The following is a 10799-nucleotide window of genomic DNA, read 5'->3' on the forward strand; positions in this document are numbered from 1 at the left end:
GCTCTGAGGTGCATTTTGGGAGAATGAGTCTATCACTGAAAGGGCTCCTGTGATTTAGCAGCAAGCCATGGAGTGGGTGCAGACATTGTCCAAGATGGCATGTAGTTTGACAGCATCCTCCTCTCTGACACCACCAACAGAGAGTCCAGATCCACCCCCACAACGTCACTGGCCTTGTGGATCATTTTGTTGAGTCTGTTGGCGTCCGCTACCCTCAGCCTGCTGCCCCATGCAACAGCAAGAGGATAGCACTGGCCACACAGACTCAATAAAACACCTCAGCATCGTCCTGCAGATGTTGAAGGACTCAGCCTCCTCAGAAAGTAAGACGGCTTTGGCCCTTCCTGTAGAGGGCTTGAGTGTTCTTGGCCCAGTCCAGTTTATTGTCTAAGTGCACTCCCAGGTATTTGTAGTCCTCCACAATGTCCACACTGACCCCCTGGATGGAACAGGGCTCACTGCTGCTTGGCTCTCCTTAGATCCACCACCAGCTCCTTGTCTTTGTCACGTTGAGATGTAGATGGTTCTGCTCCTCGTCCATGTGACAAGTCCCCCCCCCCACCACAGCTCTGTACTCAGCTCATCCGCAGAGTCATCAGAAAAACTTCTGAAGATGGATAGACTCTGTGTGGTAGTTGAAGTCTTTGTGTAGATGGTGAAGAGGAAGGGAGAGAGGACAGTCCCCTGCGGGCCCCGGTGTTGCTGACCACGCTGTCTGACACACAGTGTTGCAGGCGCACATACTGTGGTCTGCCAGTCAGGTAGTCACAATCCAGGACACAAGGGGGGGATCCACCTCATTGTTCCCTCTATTAAATCAGAGCTGTAGTTACGTACGTAAAAAGGCAAAAAGTGGAAGATTAACTCAAGAAGTGTTTAATACAGATGAGCAAGTACAGCTGTCTCTGTATCTGTTAACCTAAGAATCTCTGTATCGGTATCTGACGGGGCCAAACCCGGAAGTGGACAGGATTAGGCTGAATCCCATTTCTCCCCCTCACCCCTACCCCTTGCCCTTGAAACCAAGGGGGTGAGGGGTAGGGGTGAATACATACCCCTATGAAATGGGACACCACTTGGTGACATCACCATACAGTATTTGTCACAAACTTCCAAGATGCCGTCCTCTGTCTGTTGGTTGTGTGGGTTTTGACAACAGTGGCATATGCATGTATATATTATTATAGTTTTATAGTTTATTTTATGTTCCTTTGGTGTTGCAGAGGCAGATGTTCTTATCTGTGTAGTACTTAGGTCTGTTTGCAATCTTATACACTGTATCATGTATACATACATGTACATACAGTGTGTTGTATATCTGTTTTCAGTTATCACCGTTTTGAATGTCATTAATGTTCACAAAAACATTTGTTGACAAAAATTCTGTCTTTATTGCTGATAAATCGAACCATAACAGGCAAAAACATTACTAAAACGATGTTACAGAACCATTATCAACTATTAGAACCATAACTAACATGTCATACAATACACACATAAAAAGGCACTCATGTGTATAAAACAAACAAAAAATACACACAACACCACAAACAAACAATTAACTACAGCTGTTCTGATATTCCAGACCAGTCTGAAGCCTTTTGCCAGTAACTCCCCCCCCCCTCACATATCATCAGTGTCCCGTATCAAAACAAACACAACATACAAGTGCATGAACAATGACCAGAATTAATTACAAATGTTACAATAATACAGTACAATGCAATAATGAATGGGTACAACATGAACACATGGAAAACGTTTTTAGGAAACGTCTGCGTTTTCAGCCCCAAAGTGGATCAGCTGCTGTCTCCTCTTGTGTCCTTCTGTGTCCTCCTGTGTGATACAGGGCGGTATATGTAAAGCACGTAGCGATGTACCGTTAATATTAATATATATGTAGCTATACAATCTATGCAATGTATACAGTCCATTCAAGGCAGAAATATGTGGGACTGTTGTGCAAATCAACGGGTTCAATTCCCAGTTAGGGAAAGGTCAGGACTTGACAGATAAATTTGAACGAGTAAGTTCCTGGACTTGATTTAGATTGATTTAGATTTGTCAAATTCTTCCTCATTAGTATAACACTAGAACCCCAACACTTTTAAAACAGTACCATTTCTTTTAAATCAGACCCCCGACAGCGGATGTATCCTTTTGTCATCATTGATGGGTCATAAACACTTCATCTGCCTCTATCTCAATAACAATTCTTTTCAGTTTTTCAAACAGTAACTTGTAATGAAAAATTACATTTAACCACTGATTTTAATATTAATTATTCATAATAAGATCTCCAATGCCTCTCAGAGTATATGACTTCTGTATCTTTCCTCAGTGTCTTCTCCTTGTAGGAGACAACTGAATTTGTTATGACTTTGCATTTTCCCACCAAGGAGGGCTCTGCTGATTCCACTCGGAAATCCAAACGACGAGGAAGCAATTTCAAACAGCGGGGGTAAGTTAAAGTTTCAATTCTGTTGGATAAATTATTTAAATTGGACATTGAGATGGTTTGTGAGACAAATTTTGACTGTGATTCAACTGAGGGATTCGGGGAAAGTTATATTTTGTTTTGTAAAACTTTGGGTTGTGTACAAAACAGGAGAAAAGAGAAGCTAGTTTTTTTTTCCAATTCTTCTGGTCACACTTGACACTATTTCACATCTTTTGTCTGAAGTGCTCTATTCTGTCAGGGCTTAACTCTATCTCCCCCACCTCTTCTATTTTTTTTCTTGTTCTGTCTTGGCAAGAAGTACTATGCTTTTGGGTTGTCTGTCCATCTCTACATCACAAAGACTTTATTGATCTGTGAAGGGAAACTCTTGAAAAGACTGCTCCTTTGAGCCGGATTAGAACCAGCGACCCAAGGATTTCAGATTCATGCTACAGTCTACAGCCCTCCGCTCTACCAACTGAGCTATCGAAGGGCGACAAAGTATATGAAAACACTTCCCATTGTTGTTGATGTAATAACACAGGACCCCCCCCCCGGAGGGATTTTCTGACTCATCAGGGGCTGTAGGAAAAAGCAAGGAAGGGCAAGGAAAAAGCCAATAGCTACATCCCCTGAAGATTTTCAGATTTTTTTTTTCTTTTTTCTGAGATAGACTTAGATTTATCTTTATTAATCCTTTTGGGATGACTCCCGCAAGGAAATTGAAATATTACTGAATAAAAGAAGAAACCTGGGTAAAACATGTAATGTTAATGTTGTATATGGCTTCAAAACCTGTAAATGCAACTGTTGTGGCTGGAAATCAAACATGGGCAAAATGCGTGCACTGCTATGGTATAAATCATAGTCGAAAAGTAACACACCTGTTGCCTTTCTGCTGGACAACACAACGTTCACTGCAAATCTTGTAAATCAGACTGAAAATAAATGCTAAGAGATGCATTACACAACACGGCTTGCTTCCAGTACCAATGAGATAACACAACATTGTTCATGAAGGCACATCTGCGATTTGGTATACTGTGATGTGTCATTGGTTTGCTACCACTCTTGAAGAATGCTTTTCATTGTTGGCAGAATTTGAACCTGCACAAGTAAAATCCCAATGAATTCGTAGTCCATCGCCTTAACCACTCGGCCACAACAACCTGAACATCAGTTCTAGACCTATTTGCACAAATGTTCATGAACTTTTCAACAGGTTAGTAGTAGTCACCCGACACGGGCAATGTGCAAATCGTATTGCACTGCCTGTGTCTGTGGATCCTTGTGGAGGCAGCTTGATTGATTGATATGCTTTCTTATTTGTAGCATAAAAGAGATCTAATATTTTATCAAATCGGGTTGGGCAATTACCCTTTCTGGTTACTTCTTGACAAATAAAGCAAGTAACCACACAAAGAAAGCTACTGCAATGGCTGGGAATCAAACCCATGTCTGCTAGGAAGGAAGCTATGCTCACCACTATACTATACCACCATCGCTGGGCAAAGCTGCTTGTGTCCTTACAGGTTGGATTTTTCCTTTTTAATTAATTAAGGCATTAAAATCAATTTCCAAAAGATAATTTTTTTAGTGAGATGGTGGAACCTTGGTTGCCACATTCCGTCAAAATGTGAATAACAGATTTTCCAGCCCCTGGTCACAAATAACAGAGCAGAGTGGCGCAGCGGAAGCGTGCTGGGCCCATAACCCAGAGGTCGATGGATCGAAACCATCCTCTGCTATTTCCTATGCTTTGTTTCAATGTCAAGTCTGTTGAAAGTATCAGGTGCTGCAAGTGTCTGAAGTGAAACCAGCAGGTATTATGGTAGAGTCTTTAAAAGAGCTAAAAGATATTAGCTCCTGTGGTAATCTGACTGGTAGGGTTATAGAACGTAGTGGTAGACTAAGACCTCCTGTGACACAAACTAAGCGGTATGCTCTCTCTTTTATACCTCAGACTATCAGACAGCACAACAAGCACTTTAACAGTACATGTTTTGCAGTTTCTATTTTACAGTATTTATGTACGTGTACTGTTGTGGAGTATATTCATTGTATTGTGCTCCAGTTTTTATGGGTGTTACGGCAGATATGAGCACTGTAGACATTTCACTTCAGACACTTGCAGCAAGAGATGCATCGTTAAACATCAACAAACAGGAAACAGACTTATAGCTGAAAAAAAGCATATGAATTAGCAGAGGATGGTTTCAATCCATCGACCTCTGGGTCATGGGCGCAGCACTTTTCCGCTGTGCCACTCTGCTCTGTTAGTTGGACTGGAAAATCTGTGATTCACATATCGAGAGAAGGTTTGGGAACCTCTGGCAACCAAGGTTCCAACATCATCAACCCAAAGGATTTCTAGTCCATCGCCTTAAACACTCGACCACGATAACCCAAAAAGTGGTGCTGTACCTGTTTGCACGAATGTTCATAACCTGTTTGCAGTAACTTAGAAAACATTTCAGCATTGTTCAACCAGTAATGGAGAAAATCCCTTTTAAACATGTGTTTATGGAGGCCATCCTCCAGGTCAGCAAAACTACCCCAAAAAGTAGCAGTTACTGCATACATAACTCCAGTCAGTGCTTGTGTTTGGGTAGTTCTGGTGCTTTACTAGTGTTGGGAAGATTTGTGAAATAGACTGTCTCTGCATTTACTCAGAGATATGTCTGATGATGAACTCACTACCAAGACAACCCCAAAGAGAAGCACTTATGAACCCAATAATCATCAGTGTCTCCATTTGAGATGATCTGAATGTGATTAGAATGACATCCATCTTGATTTACAGTCTGTAGCATTGTCATGTTCAACTGCTCCAACAAGTAGCACTTACTGAATTCAACAGTCAAGTCAATGCTAAAGTTAGAGTAAGAAGAATGACTTACCAAAACAATCATTTACCCATAAACACAATCTAGAATGAACTATAAAACATTTTAGCTTTCTCCAACTAATAACACAACGTAAAATAGCTGTTACTGTTAAGACTTTAGTTAAAATCCTGGTATTCAGTTGTCAGAAAAACAACCCCATAGATTAGCACTAGCATTAGTAGGAATGAATGTACAGGCAAACTTGATGGCATTTCAAAACTTTAATATTCAAACAAAATAAATACAAAAAAGATAATGGTGTAATGCAAATGTAGTGCAAGATGTATAAAGATGTGTTTGTAAAGTATGTGCAAAATAAGTCACTGTTTTTTGTAGTATATATATATAAAATATATTTTAAAAGAGGGGCTCCATGGTTCCATGGTCAGTCCTTCTCAGCTGGCCTATAAAGAAATAAACAAAAGTTAAATGTGCAATACTAAGAATGAACACATTGACAAAAGCAATTTTTTAGTAACATCACGCCAAAGAACTTTAATTTACCGTCTGTGTGGGGCAAACTTCAGAACTCGCCCAATCAAATCCTCCGCTTCTGCAGCAGTCAGCGCAGGGAAGTTTTTCTGGCAGGCCGCTAGAGTAGAAGTCAAAATGAAGCAAAGTTGTAAGTCAAATTAAAACCTCTTGTCAGCCAAGTTAAGCATAACACTAATGTGAACAATAAATAACACCTGCCTGTTATAACCCTGCATACAGCCAGGTCCTGGAAGGCTTTCTTTGTTTTTCTTCCCTGCAGGCTGTACTGTACCACCGAGGGTTGACAGGAAAAGTTGCTGTAAAACATATAGCAACAAATTATACATATAGCTTACACAGTCTCATTTTGTAAGAGAAGTCAGTTCAGTTAAGATATTGGATTTTATGCAATTATATATGTTATATATATGTATGTTATATATGTATGTGTTCATCTTAGGGCAGGACTATGGCCACTTAATTACCATATTGTTCCTCCTCTCCGGTTGACAAAGAGTCCTGTCAAACTCCTGCAGCTCGGTGACAGTCGAGCAGGGCGACAGCAGGAAGTCTTCAACAGGAGGAGCAGGAGGTGACAGGGAGCGCTTTAAGAGCTCATCTGTCTGATCCTTCAGATCATGGATGACCTGTTCCATGAGGTGCATGGATTCCCTCATGCCTAAGAAAAAAAAAGTGTTTGGTTAGTACTCAGTTATCATACACACACACACTCACGCATGTGAACAACTTGAGTCTTCTAACCTCTCATTTCCCTCTTCATGTCTGAGCCACCTCCCTCTGTGGGATGACTCACCTCCCTCTGTGTGAGTTCTTCTGTTTAAAACAACAAAAACGTTATGTTACTCTATTGATCCTTATCATTAAATTGTACTTCATTGCAAATGCAAAATCCTAAGCAACTGTACCTGTTGAAGGTAACTCTGGATGCCCATTGGCTTTCAGTCCCACGAGAAGATCATCAAGAGCAGAGTGCTGAATCTGGTGTTTTAAGGCCCAGTGTTGTAAGACGTTTCTGAGTGAACTTTGTGGCTTGCATTCCTCGCTGCAGGAGTCCCTGGTCTCATCCATAAGTTTGTCCATGGGCGTCTCCCACATTTCCAGACAAGTTGCAGAAGCAACGCTGCTGCTGTCCTCCTTAGAGCTGCTGGCATAATTTACAGCAAGTTCTGGCTCCTCTTCACACTCCTCAGGCATTTGCTGCAGTGGGTGTTGATGAGGTGGTGGTGGTGGTGATGGTTGTTGTTGTTGTTGAAGAAGAGCCCGGTCCAGTAGTAGCATCTCTCGTTGTGCCCTCTTCCAGCGCTTTGTGTAATCCTGCCTATCTTTCCTTTTCATCGTGTACAATTGTACTGCAACAAATGTGTTCCTGCTGAAATCAAATAATGTGCAGTGTTAACAACGCATGTGACAGGATTTCTAATTGCAGTTTTTAAATGGGAAGACAGCAAAATAAAATAAATTTAGTAACAGGTCTTATTTGAAAAAAAAGAAAAAAACGCAAGCAGGTTGACATGACACAAAACACAGAATGCAGGCAAAGCATGTAACACTGGTTGTGGTAATTAGCTGGACCTAGGTTCAATCTGAAACATTGACCATTTAATCTCAGTCAATATTTTTGGCTGTAACGGTAATTAAATAATCATAGCATTACAATAATTGTGTCAAACTCGCTATTTTTAAAGACACAATGCTCGATACAGCAGGAAACTTTAGCCGTGCTACTAGCTAGTTAGCAGCTGCTAGTAGCACAAAGCTAGCAGTTTCGTAAACAGAGCTTCTCTGTTGCCAGACTATAACAAAGTGTCACAACCACAACATCATGTAACTGTATCACTTACTTTTTCGTGAGAAGCGTTGTTGGTTGTTGGTTGTTGGTCACTGGTGTTGCCGTTGGTTGTTTTTCCAAGACAGTAAATGCTGTACTAGGCTCTTTTGTACTTATCCATTTCTTCCAGCCAATCAGGAACGTCCGTGTTACGTCACACATCTTGACGTCAGGAAACCTGGCCAATCAGCATTTTAGAATGTAATTTCAAACTGAAATGGAGTGTTGCTCTCTCCGGTACATAAGTATCCCACAATGCAGTGTGTTCACGGCATTGTCTGAACTGAATAGATATGAATAACCATTGTCAAACGTATCACTTTGTAGAGGAGCAATCATGGTCACACAATGCTCAGACACGACATTGGAATGTCTACACATTACTATTCTGAATAGATATGAATACCCATTGAGTCAAACAAATCACTTCATAGAGGCACAATCAGTCACACAATGCTCATACACGGCATTGGAATGTCTACACATTACAATTCAGAATATAGATGAATAACCATTGAGTCAAACACATCACTATTTAGAATTTTAATGTTCAGACAGAAGCTCCATGCAAATGACTGAGTGTAATATTGCAACGGTACAGGAATAAGTTAAACATGATCTGAATGTATCCTGACAGTGATAGCAGACCGCTGAAACACACCACTTTATCACTTTATATCTATACTTTTATCACTTAACACTTACCTGAAAACCATGGATATGTTATTAATGGCACTGGTTTGAATGAACTTTTGGGTGCCCTGTCCTCCATCTTGACGCAGACTACATGGTGTACACGGAAGTCAGGCAGTTCAGGGACATCTAAAAGCAGATGCTTCCCCTGTGAAACAATTGTTTGTACTCTGATCGAACCACCTGAACAAATGTGAAATGAATTATGTTCTGCGAAAATCTTTTTATTCATAAATTCTTATTTTATGTATTTTCATCAAATCAAGAACACATGTATTGTTTGTTTTTTTAGCAATCAAACTTTTTTATAAGATTTATTAAGCCAATCATTTTAGAGTGAATCTAAATGTATACTTCAAAAAGTCAGAACAACCAAATACAACCAAAAACAAGCAAACGGGAACGTTGTGTGAAGGTACAGCGCAACCGCAGGGGAACGTTACAGTCGGTTGGTTCTCTTAACGTTTAGAGAACATTATAACCTAGAGGGAACATTCCCTAAACGTTAGTTTTTGGTTTGGTTTGAACTAACCTTTAGAGAACCAAAAACTAACGTTCCCTAAATGTTGTGTGTTAGTGGGGATTTCACAATTCTTCCCAACACTGCTAAAATGAAATCATCTGGCAGTAGAACTACCCAAACACAAGCACTGACTTTAGTTGTTTATGCAGTAAGTGATACTTGTTGGGGTAGTTTTGCTGACCTCTGGAGTCCAGGATGTCCTCCATAAAGAAATGTTTAAAAAGAATATTCTCCATTAATGATTGAACAATGCTGAAATGTTTTCTAAGTCATTCCTATTACCCTAACTTTAGCATTGACTTGACTGTTGAATTCAGTAAGTGCTACTTGTTGGGGCAGTTGAACATGACAATGCTACAGGCTGTAAATGAAGATGGATGTCATTGTAATCACATTCAGATCATCTCAAATGGAGACACTGATGATAAATGGGTTCATAAGTGCTTCTCTTTGTGGTTGTCTTGGTTGTGAGTTCATCATCAGACACTAACACACGCGGAGCAAGTACATTTCAGCAGTTGTCCACCGCTAGCTGAATAAATAAAACAATGGGAGTTTCGGAATAGATATTCAGCACTATTTCTGAATGAGCTCTATCTGGAGGAAAAAGGAGTTGCACCAAAGAAAGTCACTGGACTTTAATTGAGCACTCATAGACTGTTAATGGCATACATTGAGATGATGGTTGTCTATTCATGAAGCCATTCATTACTTACAATAGACAAGACCACTGAAAAGAAGGTGGAGTTGAGTGGAAATTGCTGCATTAAGTATTTAAGATGTCAAATCTGTGTAAGGAACCACTTCCACTGCTTCTATATCACAACACAAAAGATGGTAGCAAACCAATGACACATCACATTATACTAAATCACAGTTGTGCTTTCATGAACAATATTGTATTATATCATAGGTACTGGAAGCCACCTGTCTCCACCAATGCATCTCATAACATTTATTTTCAGTCTAAATGCCCAGATGTGTTACAAGACTTGCAGTGAGCGTTGTAATGTCCAGCGATGGCGACACAGTGCTGAGCATTGAACCCCTGCAGCTTTCTTGAGTGATGTTACTTGCTTTATTTGTCATGAAGTAACCAGAAAGGTTACTTGCCCAACCCGATTTGATAAAACATTAGATCTCTGTTATTGTACAAACAAGGCAGCATATCAATCAATTAAGCTGCTTCCAAAGGAATCCACAGACACAGTCAGCGTGCCACGATTTGCCCTTTGCCCGTGTCTGATATTAATAATCCAATTGAATATTGACTTGCTTCCTGCTTCTTACAGTGCAGACGCCTTGCTGCTTGCTCCTGCCTTAGCTTGCATATTTTTGCTGATAATCTTGCTTTTCCTCTGAGAGAAACTATAAGAAGCGGCTCTTGGATACTTATAAATCACTGGACTACATACTTTTAAATTTTTCTGTGTGAGCGTGGCCTACCAATAGCTCAAGCCTGTCCTACAGTGACTTTGGCTAAGACTTCTGTTGGGCTTGCTGTTTGGCCAAGCCTATTGTACTTACAAATACAAATTCAAACTGCTAAATTCTTTAGTCCCATATCATGTCTCAGACATTAGTTCCAGTTGAAAATGCAAATTGTCAGAATTGGGATTTGAACCCACGCCTCCAGTGGAGACTGCAATCTCAACGCAGCGCCTTGGACCCCTCGGCCATCCTGACTGACCCTACAGGGCATTAGGACCTGTCTCAAACATTATAATATAGTAAAGAGATTTGAACTCACTGGATTCAGGAGTGAGAGTCCAGAGTGCTAACAATTACACCATGGAACCTGTCAAAGTGTTGCAAGGGTTTGCTTGGCACTATCTTTCATAATATCCACATATGTGATATTAAAGGCACACAACAATCACAAGCGAATGTTTCTCAACTGTCAGCCCAAATATATGGGCTATTGTCCAGTGA

The 10799-nt window shown here is 40.5% G+C and overlaps 3 non-coding genes across 3 annotated transcripts; 1 reads left to right on the plus strand and 2 right to left on the minus strand.

The window, feature by feature from the left end:
- Nucleotides 1-3526: 3526 nt before the first annotated feature.
- Nucleotides 3527-3609, minus strand: trnar-acg (transfer RNA arginine (anticodon ACG)). Its single transcript has one exon. It is a non-coding gene; the product is annotated as a tRNA-Arg (tRNA).
- Nucleotides 3610-4116: 507 nt separating this feature from the next.
- Nucleotides 4117-4188, plus strand: trnam-cau (transfer RNA methionine (anticodon CAU)). Its single transcript has one exon. It is a non-coding gene; the product is annotated as a tRNA-Met (tRNA).
- Nucleotides 4189-10470: 6282 nt separating this feature from the next.
- trnal-gag (transfer RNA leucine (anticodon GAG)) lies at nt 10471-10553 on the minus strand. Its single transcript has one exon. It is a non-coding gene; the product is annotated as a tRNA-Leu (tRNA).
- Nucleotides 10554-10799: the final 246 nt, after the last annotated feature.

This window comes from Etheostoma spectabile, unplaced genomic scaffold (genome assembly GCF_008692095.1).
Source record: "Etheostoma spectabile isolate EspeVRDwgs_2016 unplaced genomic scaffold, UIUC_Espe_1.0 scaffold00569555, whole genome shotgun sequence".
In the NCBI taxonomy this organism is placed as follows: Eukaryota; Metazoa; Chordata; class Actinopteri; order Perciformes; family Percidae; genus Etheostoma; species Etheostoma spectabile.